Source organism: Ornithorhynchus anatinus, chromosome 11 (assembly GCF_004115215.2).
Source record: "Ornithorhynchus anatinus isolate Pmale09 chromosome 11, mOrnAna1.pri.v4, whole genome shotgun sequence".
Taxonomy (NCBI): domain Eukaryota; kingdom Metazoa; phylum Chordata; class Mammalia; order Monotremata; family Ornithorhynchidae; genus Ornithorhynchus; species Ornithorhynchus anatinus.
The window spans coordinates 9,431,923-9,442,284 of NC_041738.1; the positions used below are offsets into that span (position 1 = coordinate 9,431,923).

At 45.2% G+C, this 10,362-nt stretch overlaps 1 non-coding gene across 1 annotated transcript; it reads right to left on the minus strand.

The window, feature by feature from the left end:
- Positions 1–286: 286 nt before the first annotated feature.
- Positions 287–424, minus strand: LOC114815281. Its single transcript, XR_003763045.1, has one exon. It is a non-coding gene; the product is annotated as a small nucleolar RNA SNORA7 (small nucleolar RNA).
- Positions 425–10,362: the final 9,938 nt, after the last annotated feature.

The window sequence follows — 10,362 nt, forward strand, 5'->3', positions numbered from 1 at the left end:
GCTCTTTCCACTAGGCCACACTGTTTCCCTCTAATCTGTCAGCTCACAGCTCTCCCCATCTGCACTTGTCTTGTGCTGTCGAGTCATATCTGACCCGGAGCGACACCATGGGCACATCTCTCCCAGAACGCCCCACCTTCATCTGCAATCATTCTGATAGTGTATCCACAGAGTTTTCCTGGTAAAAATATGGAAGTGGTTTACCACCGCCTCCTTCCGCAGAGTAAACTTGATTCTTTACCCTCGACCCTCTCCCATGCGGCTGCTCTCCAGCGGAGGTAAGTTTTGACATAGCAGATTGCCTTCCACTCGCTAGCCACTGCCCAAGCTAGGAATGGAATGGATAGGCCTCCGCTTGACTCTCCCTCCGGTAGTCGAGACTGGTAGAATACCGGCAACTCTCCAAGTGCGACCCTTAGAGGGGCCCCATCTGCACAACCCTCCTAAAAACCCACATCCTCCAGGGAGCCTTCCCTAGTTAATTCACCATATGTAAGTTATCAATCAGTTGACCGGTCATTAGTATTTATTGAGCACTTACCGTGTGCACAATACTGCACCACGCACTTGGGAAGAATACAATACAACGGAGTTGGTAGATACATTTCCTGCCCATAAGGAGCTTAGAGACTAAAGGGAATGAGAGAGTTCCTTGCACAACATTAAAGAAGCCCCCATTAATGATTTTGCTGGCTTTCCCCCACCAGTCCACTTTAGCTCCACCCACACCCTCCTGACTTTTTTTTAGAACGTCACTGTCCAAATGGGGAATGCGGTTGTGCCAGAGAGAAGAGAAGGGAGGATTGGGAGACTGACAAACTTATTATCTGGGACATCCTTGTGCCCAGCTAGTAGAGGTTGCTTTCTTTGGGCTAGGTCTTCATGGGGGCACTCAGATTTTCAACATACAACGATATTTTCCTCCATGAGTAAAAATAAAGATATCAGCTAAATCGATCCCTAGATAGGTTTTTCAACAAAACTCAGTCCATATATCCCTACTAAAGAACTTCCAGTAGAATTACCCTCCCACCTTCACAGCTTTATTGAAGGCATATTTCCTCCAAAAAGACTTCTCTGACTGAGCCCTCATTTCCTCCTCTCCCACTCCCTTCTGCATTACCCTGATTTGCTCCCTTTATTCACCCCTCCCTCAGCCCCACAGCACTTAACGTCCACATCCGTAATTCATTTATTTGAAATAACGTCTGCCTCTCCCTCCAGGCTGTAGGTTCACTGCAGGCAGGGAATGTGACTTACAACTCTGTGGTACTGTATTCTCCCAAGCACTTAGTACAGTGCTCTGCATGCAGTAAGCGCTCAATAAATACGATTGATTGAATGATGAATACATAGACAGACAAATGGGTTTAAGTAGACAGAAAGATATTCATCTTTAAGGAGCAACTCCCTAGGAATATTTATTTGGCAGCAATTGGATCCGCTGCAAAATTAGAAATCAGACATACTTGGGGAAATTAAAAACTTCCCACATAAGAGTAATAGTGGCATTTGTTAAGCGCTTACTACATGCCAAGTACTGTACCCAGGGCTGGGCAGAGATGAGATAATCAGGGCCCACATGGTGGTCACAGTCTAAATCAGAGGGAGCAGGATTTAAACCCCATTTTACAGATGAGGAAAACTGAGGCCCAGGGAAGGGAAGTGACTCATCCAAGGTCAGACAGCTCACATGTAACTGAGCCAATATTAGTACCAGATCCCCTGACTCCCAGGCCCAAGCTCTTTCCACTGGGCCATGCTGCTTCTCAGAAGACTGTAAAATACAAGTTTCAGAAAACTTGAAAAAAAAAGAGGAAAACAAAGAAATGGGAATAAAGGTGTGTTGCAAAGGCAGGTCCCCAGGGGGATAAACGTTCAGGGCTAACAATGCATAAGGACAATGACTCATTTTTAACATTAACAATTTTTTGGAATAGAACACTTTCCTGGCTAGTTGTGCAGAAACAACCATGTTATAATCAACACAGCCATTGACTGAAGACCACACATGAGGTCTTATTCTGGACTACCATCGCTTTCACACGGTTTTCGTCATTGTTTTAATCCCTTTGAAAAAAATGCAGAAAGAAACACTGGAATTTGATTTGACAATGGAACTTGATAACCATTCTTAGTGAAATTGCCCTTCCCTGCTTACGGGCCGTAGCTAAAAAGTGTGAAAACAAAAGGTGGTAGGAATTTTATTTTTTGCTAATAAAGATAAGGTGAAGGAATTGTGTAACAAAATAAGGGCATGAGCTCCATGCTTTGTATCTATTCGCACATCACTAATATCAAGTGTTCTCTTGTCTCAATTTATCCTAAACAGAACAGAGGTTAACGGCACTTTACCAGAGAGACTCAAAATGATAAATTGCTTCTTATTGTGCAAAGCCAAAGGTTAAACTTATTATTGCTCACCACGGGCCAACCTTAACCTCGGGATTAATGCCATAAACAAAAAGAAAATCCAGTTAGTGCAGAGAATGGACTGGGGTAATGTCTCTGAAGAATTACAAAAGTGAAATGATGACCCCTACTGTTATAAAAAATATATATATATATTTTCTTGACTAAGGAGCTTGAGCTAGGGAAGGGGGAAAGGGAAATGGGCATAAAAGAACATAAAATTTCAAAGAAATCTGTGCTCCTTGGTATGAAGTGTTGAGATAATTATGGTATGTGTTAAGTGTTAGCTATGTGTCAAGCACTGCTCTAAACACTGCTATGAGCACTGCTCTAAACACTGGGGTAGGTGCACGGTCATCACTGTCCCTGTCCCTCAGGGGGTTTACTATGGTTGCCAGACTTACAGGTAATTGTTAAGTGCTTACTATGTGCCAGGCACTGTATTAAGACCTGAGGTGGATACAAGCTAATCGGGGTGGACGCAGTCCCTATCCCACATGGGACTCACAGTCTTAATCCCCATTTTACAGATGAGGAAACTGAGGCAGAGGGAAGTGAAGTGACTGCCTAAGGTCACGCCGCAGACAGGTGGTGAAGCCAGGATTAGAAGCCAGGTCCTTCTGACTCCCAGGCTCATGCTCTATCCACTAAGTCACGTTGCATGGCAGAGCAGGGATTAGAACCCAGATTCTGTGACTCACGGGCCCAGTGTCTTTCCAGGCATTTAGTAGAGTGCTCTGCACACAATAAATATCATTAACTGCTTTCCACTAGGCCACCCTGACTCTTGTGGTATGTTAATCAATCAATCATATTTATTGAGAGCTTACTGTGTGCAGAGCACTGTACTAGGCGCTTAGGAGAATACGTAAATAATGTTGGTAGATACATTCTCTACCCACACCGAACTCCCAGTCTAGACAGGGAGACAGACATTAATATCAATAAATAAATTATGGATATGTCCATAAGTACTGTGGGGCCGAAGAATGTTTTAGCATGTTCAAGGGAAAGGATTGCTCTACAACTGAAATGGCAAGGAATGGGAGTTTCGTGTGGGAAGGGAGTTTAGAGTTTTAGCTAAATATTGATTTAATGACCATGCCGGAGAGCTGTGGGACATTTTCCAAGGGGGAAGCAGTGTGGTCTAGTGGATAGAGCAAAAGCCTGGGAGTCGGGAGGTCCTGGGTTCTAATCCCAGCTCTGCCACCTATCTTCTGTGTGACCTTGGGCAAGTCATTTCACTTCTCTGTACCTCAGTTACCTCATCTATAAAATGGGGATGGAGACTGTGAGCCAATTGTGGGACAGGCACTGTGTCCAACTCAATTGCACGTATCTACTCCAGTGCTTAGTACAGTGCCTGGCACGTAGTAAGCGCTTAACAAATACTCCTATTGTTATTATTACTACTAATAATAAACAGACTGTTCCCTCGATCCCGGCTCCCTCGTAGGGAGAGCCAGTGACACACTGGGCAGTGGCCTGTATTTTAGGGTAGCCTCCATTTCTCCAGACAGAATGTCCCACAACATCTTGGAAGCCTCCGTCCAGTCCTCCGCTTAGCCGCTTCAGCCTGACCTTGGGCCTCTGTGGGTCATGAGTTTCTCAGTGGGCATGTGGGAGAGAAGGCTATTCGCCTGGAGTGTCTTTCAGCAGAAGGGAAAATAGAGCTGGTGTTTGGTGATTGAGATGTAAGCCTTGATAAAATAAAAGTCTGGAATATACCTGGTGCAGGTTTGTTGTTGATGGACATACAATCAACCCTAACTACTCCCAGGGGTCACTTGAGCCAAGCATGAAAAGTTTTCCGTTAAGAATAGTTTCTGAAGTGACTGGAAGCAAAAACAATACAGACAAAAAAATAAGACATCCCTGTTAGTGGATTAGGGAAAGCAAGCCATGGCAACGATGAGTTAATAATATCACACTTCCTCAGAGATATTTACCAGTTCTCTTTCACTTTGAAATATATACCAGTGATGCCTGCAATAATAATAATTATGGTATCTATTAAACACTGATCTAAGTGCTGGGGGAGTTACAAGTTCCTATGGTCAGACACAATTCCTGTCCCACATGAGGTTCACCATCTAGGTAGGAGGGAGACCAGGTACTGAATCCTCATTTTATAGTTGAGGAAACTGAGGCATGCAGAAATTAAGTGACTTGCCCAAGGTAACACAGCAGGTAACTGGCAGAGCTAGGATTAGAACACCTGTCCCCTGAGTCCTAGGCCTGTGCTCTTTCCCTGTACCTACCCCAGTGCTTAGAACAGTGCTTGGCACATAGTAAGCATTTAACAAATACCATAATTATTATTATTACTATTGCCACTAGGCCAGGCTGCATCTCAGTGGCTGAAGTGAGACTGCAGAAACGATCTGGGCATGTCACTCCCCTTCTCAAACAACTCCAGTGGTTGCCTATCAACCTCCGCTCCAAACAAAAACTCCTCACTCTAGGCTTCGAGGCTCTACATCACCTTGCCCCTTCCTACCTCTCCTCCCTTCTCTCTTTCTACCGCCCACCCCGCACGCTCCGCTCCTCCGCCGCCCACCTCCTCACCGTCCCTCGGTCTCACCCATCCCGCCGTCGACCTCCGGGCCACGTCCTCCCGCGGTCCCGGAACGCCCTCCCTCCTCACCTCCGCCAAACTGATTCTCTTCCCCTCTTCAAAACCCTACTTAAAACTCACCTCCTCCAAGAGGCCTTCCCAGACTGAGCTCCTCTTCTCCCTCTACTCCCTCTGCCACCCCCCCTTTACCTCTCCGCAGCTAAACCCTCTTTTTCCCCTTTTCCCTCTGCTCCTCCACCTCTCCCTTCCCATCCCCACAGCACTGTACTCGTCCGCTCAACTGTATATATTTCCATTACCCTATTTATTTTGTTAATGAATTGTACATTGCCTTGATTCTATTTAGTTGCCATTGTTTTTATGAGATGTTCTTCCCCTCGACTCTATTTATTGCCATTGTTCTCGTCTGTCCGTCTCCCCCGATTAGACCGTAAGCCCGTCAAACGGCAGGGACTGTCTCTATCTGTTGCCGACTTGTTCATTCCAAGCGCTTAGTACAGTGCTCTTCACATAGTAAGCGCTCAATAAATACTATTGAATGAATGAATAAAGTGGCAGAACAGCTGCGACAGAGGGTAGCTGCTAAGCCTGCCCCGCCCACCACCTGCAGCCACCTGCCACCAGGCCCAGAATCCCCCAGCACTCAAGACTTCCGAAGTCTTTAGAGATTAACCACTTCTTACCTCCACTGTTTACTTGGTGGAACTGAAGAATGGAAAAGGGAAGGGTTTTTTCCTACCAGAGTCCACGACCTGCTTCTCCCACAGTCCCCTTAGAAGGAGTGGAAGTGTGGCCAAGCGGAAAGAGCCCGTCACTGAGGATCAGAAGACCTGAATTCTAATCCCAGCTCCGTCACTTGCTGGCTGTGCGACCTTGATTGGTTGGTTGGTATTTGTATTTGTTAAGCGCTTACTATGTGCTGAGCACTGTTCTAAGCGCTGGGGTAGACATAGGGGAATCAGGTTGTCCCACGTGGGGCTCACAGTCTTAATCCCCATTTTACAAATGAGGGAACTGAGGCACAGAGAAGTTAAGTGACTTGCCCACAGTCACACAGCCGACAAGTGGCAGAGCTGGGATTCGAACTCATGAGCCCTGACTCCAAAGCCCGTGCTCTTTCCACTGAGCCACGCTGCTTCTCTTGACCTTGAGCGAGTCAATTCACTTCTCAATGCTTTGGTCACCTCATCTCTAAAATGGGGATTAAGACGATGAGCCCCAGGTGGGACATAGACTGTATCCAACCTCGTATTCACTCCGAGGCTTAGAACAGCGCATGGCACACAGTAAACGTTAAACAAATACCACATATTTATACGTACATATGTGCTTTGCACATTGTAAGTGTTTAATAAATACCCCAGTTCTTATTGCTGAGCATTTCCCAAATGCCAAACAGTGTACTAAGCCTGTGGGGAAATATCTCAGAAGCAAAACACAAGTTTCCTGTCCACAAGGAACTCCCAACCTAATTGACAGAGGGAAAGAGTGAGATGACAAACAAACCCAAATGATTTACTGACAGTAGAAACGGTGGGATGGATGAGGATCAGATAGTCACAAGAGCAGAAATGCCAGGATGAAATATCAAAATAAATAAATGAATATACAATCGAAGGTACCCATACACATAAATACAGAGGGTGAGTTGTGTTAATATTTTGGTTACATACTCAATCTGCCACCAAATCCTGTCAGTTCTACCTTCACAGCGTCGCTAAAATCTGCCCTTTCCTCTCCGTCCAAACTGCCACCACGCTGATCCAAGCATTTATTCCATCCCTCCTTAACTACTCCTTGCTGACCTCCCTGCCTCCTGTCTCTCTCAACTCCAATCCATACTCCACTCTGCTGCCCGGATCATTTATCAACAAAAACGTTCAGTTCGTGTGTCCCTATTCCTCAAGAACCTTCAATGGTCACCCATCTACCTCCACATTAAACAGAAACTCCTTACCGTCGGCTTGAAAACTATCAGCTCTCCCCATCCTACCTCACCTCACTAATCTACCTCGGTCCAGCCCTCACACTCTGCTTCTCTAATAATAATAATAACAACAATATTGGTATTTGTTAAGCACTTACTACGTGCAGAGCACTGTTCTCAGCGCTGGGGTAGACACAGGGGAATCAGGTTGTCCCACGTGGGGCTCACAGTCTTCATCCCCATTTTACAGATGAGGTAACTGAGGCACAGAGAAGTGAAGTGACTTGCCCACAGTCAGCTGACAAGTGGCAGAGCTGGGATTCGAACCCGTGACCTCTGACTCCATAGCCCATGCTCTTCCCACTGAGCCACGCTGCTTCTCTAGTGCCAGGTTACTCACTGCACCCCAATCTCACCCGTCTCACCACCGAGCCATTCCCTCGTCCTCCCCCTAGCCTGGAACTCCCTCCCCGTCCTTATACACTAGACCACCACTCACTCTACCCTCAAAGCATTATTAAGGTCACATCTTCTTCAAGAGCCCTTCCCCGATGAAGCCTCTTTTCCCTGGCTTGCTCTCCCTTCTGCGTCACCTATGTATCTGGATCTTTGTGACCTCTGGACATTTCCCACCCCCAACCCCACAGCACTTTACGTATCTTTAAATTATTTACTATAAATTATTTATTCATATTAATGTCTGTCTCCCCCCATAGACTGTGAGCTCATTATATGCAGGGAACATGTCTTCTGGTTTTGTTGTATTGTACTCTCCCAAGTGCTCAGTACAGTGCTCTGCACATAGTAAATGCTCAATAAATACCCCTGATTGATGGATAGAATCAGGAGAAAACTCTGCCGTCTTTGCTCTGCCGTCTTTCTCCCCTGATTAGACTGCGAGCCCGTCATTGGGCAGGGATTGTCTCTATCTGCTGCCGAATGGTACATTCCAAGCACTTAGTACAGTGCTCTGCACATAGTAAGCGCTCAGTAAATACTATTGAATGAATGAGAAAACTCTATGCCACTTACAGTGGCAGTAGTCAGAGGGGTGGAGGAAGAGGGGTTCTGTCACCTTCCAGGGGAGTAAAAACTTACCCGAGGTTTACCTTGGAGGGCATCTGGTAAAAGGAGTCTTTTATATCGCCCCAGACTTCATATGGGTCCCTTTCCATTCCTCCTAACGGCCAGGGCTGAAATGGAATTGGTTCATTGTGGAGGGAGATAGATGGAGTTTTTACCTTTGTGAAAAGCAAGCCTAAACACAAAGACATTCTACTTCTATAAATATGCTTCTCTAAATGTTAAAGGGTTCGAGCAATTTCCAGAGGTCCCTGCCTTGAAAGAGCCCTCAGCTGATATTTAATTGAACTGCTTTGGCTTTGAGAAGTGCAGAAAAACCACGATGTAGGAAGTGTAAATGCTTCTTTGGTTTTATGTCAAAAGGGAGGCTTTTAGTTAAAATAATAGAAAAAGAGTTTTCCATTATTAAACTGAGAAAAATGCACATAGCAGCTCGGCTGAGGGAAACAGGCTATTGCATTTAAAAAAAAAAAAAGTCATCAGAGGAAAACATTCTTCTTTTAAACCTTTAGAAGAAATTCTCAGCCACTACTGAAGTGGATTTTAGTTTGAAATATCACTGGAAATGTCTTTCCCTTTACTGCCATCCCAAACTGGAAACTAAATACAATTCAATTGCAGCATTTTTAATGCTTAAAATTTGGCTTCTTACACTACACCCGGTGGGGTTTCTCCAAGACACTGGAACATTTATGTTTGGGTTCACTTTAATATACACATTGAAAGCAAGGGTGTGTTTTGTACAAACCACCACGACTCTGAAAAATATCCCTATGTGATCATTTTATCCTTTGGTTTCAACAGTACTTTAATAAAATGTTTGTACATTTGACTCATGTCCCATAGAGAACCAAGTAGTTAAGATCTTTTTGTTACTCTCATTCTCTGTTACTCTACTGGTGGTGAATATCCTCTAGACAGTAAGCTCAATGTGGGCAGAGAATGAGTCTACCAACTCTGTTGTATTACTTAATACACTTAGTACAGTGCTCTGCACACTATAAGCGCTCAGTAAATACTACTGATCGAGAGTCTGTCCCTAATAGTACAACCCTGGCCAGTCCAGAAAAAACATTCAATCGATAGTATCTATTGAGCACCTACTGTGTGCAGAACACTGAACTAAGCGCTTGGGAGAGCACAATCGAAGACTTGATCCCTGCCCTCAAATATCTTACAATCTAGGAAAATTGGGGAGGGAAACAAGGAAAATCTGCTACGGCAAAACTCGGAGGGATAAGGAACCTGATTAAGAGAAATAACTAGCACTGGCAAAGAGAGAACCCAGAGCTTTTGAAGTCTTGAAGGATGGGGTGAGGAAAAGAGGTGGTAAAGCAAGAAACCATTGACCCCGCCCCCCCCAAAAAAACTTTCCTGTAAAGTTTTTGTAGGTTTCAGGGAGTTCGTAAACATGACCCTGATTCTCCCAGTGTCTAAATAATAACTATTGTTATTATGGCCTTGTTAAGCAATTACTATGTGTCAAGCACCTAAGTGCTGAGGTAAACACAAGTCAATCAGGTGGGACACAGTTCCCGTCCCCCTTGGGACTCATAGTCTAAGTAGGAGGGAAAAGAGGTGTTGAATCCCCATTTTACAGTTGAGGAAACTGAGGCACAGAGAGGTTAGGAGACTTGCTCGAGGTCACACAGCAAGCAAGGTGGACTAAGGATTAGAACCTAGGTCCTCTGTCTCCCAGGTTTTTTCCACCTGGGTGAGGTGCCCCCAGCTGCGAAGGTACTAAGCCTTACAGTAACCAAACTAGTCTTATCTCCTGTTGCTGGAAGGGATTGATGACCAAAAGTTATGTCCACGGCCTATAATCCTCCATGTCTCCCGGCCATCTTAACACTACCTGAGCTTTACCTTTCCCCAAATCAATCAATCGATCATTGATTCCATATCAGCTGGATGCAAGGCACAGGACTATGTTCTCAGGTGAGTATAAAACTGTTAATAGACATGATTCCTACCCTCGAGGAGGTTGCTATGCCTCCTCTAGCCCAACAAGGTGGGTCCATTCATATACGTTTTCAACCTGAACCATAGAGAAGGAAGCCCTTCAACACGTAGAAAAAATGGAGGGAAAAAAAGAAGATGGGACCTTAACGCTGACGTCTGGGGAAGTGACTGCTGAAGTCCAGGCCACGAGAAATGGCAAAGCGTGTAGACCTCCTGGCATTCCTGTAGAAATCCAGAACCATGGAGATGCCCAAAGGCTCAGACGTCTTCACAAGTAATGAGAATTTGTGTTCATGAGAGAGAAGGCTCAGGGTCATCCTGACCTGATGGAGAAGCAGCATGGTCTAGTGAAAAGAGCACAGGCATGAGAGTCAGAGGACCTGGGTTCTAATCGTGGCTC